General features: G+C 40.6%; 1 protein-coding gene and 1 non-coding gene across 12 annotated transcripts in view; both read right to left on the bottom strand.

The window, feature by feature from the left end:
• The window catches only part of BAZ2B (bromodomain adjacent to zinc finger domain 2B), a 225,671-nt gene that overhangs the window by 155,176 nt on the left and 66,207 nt on the right, over positions 1-4,288 (bottom strand). The window lies entirely within an intron of this gene.
• On the bottom strand, positions 531-633 carry LOC115873067. Its single transcript, XR_004048214.1, has one exon. It is a non-coding gene; the product is annotated as a U6 spliceosomal RNA (small nuclear RNA).

Genomic DNA, 4,288 nt, shown 5'->3' with positions numbered 1-4,288 from the left:
CTTCCACCACCACTGGACCCACAAGACTTTCCACCACTGGCCTGTGATCTTCCTGTATTCAGCATCATTGCATGTGTTTCGTGAGTCTGAAGAGGAATTTATAGATTGGAATCAGACATATGGGCTAATATCAGACTTATCGATTTGCTCTGTACCGGGCTGTTTTCTTTTCCTTTTAATCATTTTATTGGGAGCTCATACATTTCTTATCACAATACATACATACATACATTGTGTCAAGCACATTTGTACATTTGTTGCCATCATCATTTTCTTTCTTTCTTTTTATTTGAAAAGCCATTTTTAACTTTTAATTAAACCTCCACGCAGTTTCAAGCCACCAGGACACAGTCCTCACCAACACCGTTAATCTTCTGCTCAGCTCTTTTGCTGAAGAATGTGGCCTTCACAATGACATGCTGCTTTGAAAGTTTTCCTGCCCCAGAACCTTGTAGTACCCTGATCGCACCACATTCATGATGGGAGCAGCTCCAGTCTTATTTTTGGCAGCGTTTACCTTGGTCTGCTCAAAAAATGTGGAAGGCTTCACGAATTCGCATGTCACCCTAGCACAGGGGCCACACTAATCTTCTCTGTATTGCTCCAATTTTAGTATGTGCTGCCGAAGGAAGCACGCCATCATCACTTTCAAAACATTTTCTTTCTACTTGAGGCCTGGCTATCAGATCTCTTTTTGCCCTTCCTCCCTCACGCACCCTTGATAATTTCTAAATTTTGTTATTTTTCATGTCTCACACTGACCGATGTCTCCCTTAAAAAACAAAACAAAACAAAAAGCATAGTTTTATTTGGAAGAATGGAAGACCTTCTATAGCATGCTCAGAGAGAATTTAACTGCCTACTATGCATCCGATTAGACATTGAAGAAACTGGGCGTTGAATTAGACATTGACTAAGGAAGGCCAAAGAAGAATCTATGCACTTGAATTTGGGTGCTGGAGAACAATACTGAGAGTACCATGGACTGCCAAGAGAACAAACTACACTGTCTTGGAAGGGGCACTTGCTGCTTAGAGGCAAGGATGGTGAGACTATGTCTCATGTAGTTTGGATATGCTGTCAGGAGAGCCAAGTCCCTGGATAAGGACACAATGCTTGACAAAGCAGAGAGGCAGTGGAAAAGAAGGTCCTCAGCAAGATGGATTGACACAGGGGCTGCAACCATGACCTCAAGCACAAGAACAATTGGGAGGCTGGCGTAGAACCCAGCAGTTTCCTTTCGTTGTACACAGGGTGACTATCAGTCAGATGGGCTCCAAGGCACTTATCAACAACATACATCCCAGATATGTCGTATGCTGTTGCTGTTGACTTTGACTGATAGCAATGCCAAGTGACAGGCAAGGGACAGGTTAGCTAATCTGTATTCTTTATGAAAATAGGTGTAAACATTTTTCTCCAGTTGAACAAGTGGGTGAATTCTAACCACCAACTGTTCAACAAGCAGTAGAGCGTTGGACCAATGTGTCACCAGGGTTCTCTGACTAGTATTATATTAAATACATGCAAATATCATTTAGCGGTTCAAAGATATTAAGTCCTAATGTATGCTACTCTACAGATGAACCTTGAAAACATGATGAAAAATTCAGCATTCTTCACAGATAGCTTACTGATTGCTAAAAGAGTTTAAGGGTAAAACCATATATGCAATATATATATATATATCTCCATGCTTTGAAAGTCCACCTAAATATTCTACTTCAGGTGTTCAATAGTTAAATGTTTATTTTGAGTCACCAAAAGGTGAAAAGACTGAGTTACTACATGACCCAGCAATCATACTCTGAAAGAATTAAATACATATGAAGTGGCTTCAAAATTTTTGTGGAAAAATTCTACCATCTTTTCATTTTCCACAAACATTCTGAAGCCCCCTTATATGTCTACACCAAAACTTGTACAGGAATGCTAATAGCAGCATAATAGTCAAACAGACCATTAACTGAGAAACACACACACAAATGAGATGTGGTAAATCCATACAATTCAGTAATCAAGAGGAATAAAGTATTAATGCATGTGGCAATATGGATGAACCTTGGAAATATTATGAAAAGTGTAAAAAGTCACTGACAAAAGATCACATATTGCATGATTCTATTTAAATAAAGTGTCCAGAATAGGCAAATTACAGAGACAGAAAGTAGATTAGGGGTTGCCTAGGGCTGAGCACTTTGTCCCTGGGTGGTAGAAAGGGTTAATGCACCTGGACCTAACAGAAAGACTGAAGATTCAAGTTCACTCAGAGGTATCTTAGAAGAAAAACCTAGCAATCTACTTGTGAAAACCCAGCCATTAAATTTCCTATGGAGTACAGATCCACTTTGAGGACCATGGGTAAGGTCACTATGAGTCAGCAAACTGATTAGGGGTGGGGGAAGTGACAAGTGACTGCTATGAAATGCTCTGTGTGTGACGGTTGCACAACTATGTGACTATGCTAAAAATAGTTAAACCATTTAAATGGGTAAACTGGATGGTTGTGAACTATTCCTCAGATGGCACTCGAATACAGCAAAAGCTGTGGATTAAAAAATGAATGAAAGAATATTTATATCTATTGCTGATGAACTGCCATTTGAATGTTATATCCTTCTCTATTGAGATTTTAAAGTTACTCCTCCTAGTTACAGAGCTCACGTTGTTGTCGGGTGCTAACATTTGGGTCTGACCCATAGTGATGCTACGTACAACAAAACCGAACAGCCGTCCTGCACAACCCTTACAACTGTTGTTATGCTGAAGCCCCCTTGGTGCAGTCACCTTGTCAGTCCATCTCACTGAGGGTCTCCTCTTTGACACTGCCCCTCTACTTTTCCAAGAACTGGTTTTTCTTGATAGCAGGTACAAAGCATGTATGAGTGTCTTGATCTCCTCTCCTATAAAGAATATTCTGGCTGTTCACATTCTAGGCTACATGCACAGTGTCCCTAATATGACCTCTCTGTCTTATATAATAAGCTATTAAGACAGAGTATTGCACATCAAGTCACTTGCAACCCTCTTAGGCGCTCATTCATTTAATTAATCTTACATGTCTATGTTAAATATTTTTAAAGCTTGCCAAAGCTATATTAATTCAGTTTTGAGAGTAGGATGGGTTTATGCAACATTATAAAGTACCTAAGTACTTACTAGACTTGTTCTACAACTTTAACCCAATTGTCACATGATTGGCTAGATTTACACAATAGAGGGATTAATAGAGACAAATAAGGCTTATATTCTAAACCACATTAAACTACTCACTTTCTTTCGCTTTTCCTATCCTAAGTATATTCTCTGTAATCCCACCACCACCACATTACAATGCTAACCTGTACTAATTAAGAATTATTGGAAACACTGCAGTAGCCTTCTCAAGAGTCTCTGCTACACTTTCTGCCAATCCTCCTCCCCACAGCCAACAGTAATCCTGTTTCTAAAACAGGCAAACAAAAAACAGCAACACACAGAATCTCCTTTAACTCAAACATCTGATCCTTCCACTTCCCTACTTAACATCATTCATTGTCTCAACATCACCTGTGTGATAAAAACCCAGGGCCTCTGCTGTAAACAGCTCTTGTTAATGAGGCGCCAAACTTTCCCTCCAGTTTCCTTTCTCACAGGCTGTCCAGGTGCTTCCATTGGGCAGCCAGGGAGAAGAATCATTGCAATCGTGCTCTCAGATGCCTCAAAATTCAACAATGCTGCATTCTACCAGCTGAGTTACAAATGAGACTAACAATCAAGTAATGCTTGCTGTACTGCGGATCTGGCATAAAATACTGAGGCTTCTACAACACAGACAAAAGGAGAAAAGAGCTGCTCAAGTGAGGCGAAGGGAGAGATGACGACGAGCCCAAGAACGAGAGAAATGCAGTCACCGCCTGAATGAGAAGGGAAGAAACAGTACTCATCATCATTCTCTTCAGGCCCCCAAACTTGGGAGGGTTTTTTTAAAAATAAGAAAGATGGAGAACATACACACAAACAATAGGGGTATGTATCCAGGGAACTGCTTTAAACCGGACGTAAGAAAGTAATTGTCTTTATTAATAATGGAAGTTCTGAATAGGTACACTGGTAAGGTGTAGAATATACTATTGCCTATCTAGCCTTTATTGCAGGAGCCCGGTGGGGTGGTGAGTTAAGCGCCAGGCTGCTAACTGAAGGGTTTGCTGTTTGAACCCACCAGTCAACGCATGGGAGAGAGATGTGGGAGTTGGTTCCATACAGATTTACAGGCTGGACTCCTCCAGACGAGCCAGTCAGGGTGTAG

Source organism: Echinops telfairi, unplaced genomic scaffold (assembly GCF_000313985.2).
Source record: "Echinops telfairi isolate 266 unplaced genomic scaffold, ASM31398v2 ScPeMD7_4;HRSCAF=17, whole genome shotgun sequence".
NCBI lineage: Eukaryota > Metazoa > Chordata > Mammalia > Afrosoricida > Tenrecidae > Echinops > Echinops telfairi.
The sequence above is the reverse complement of the archived record's forward strand: the minus strand, read 5'-3'. Positions and strand labels throughout refer to the sequence as shown.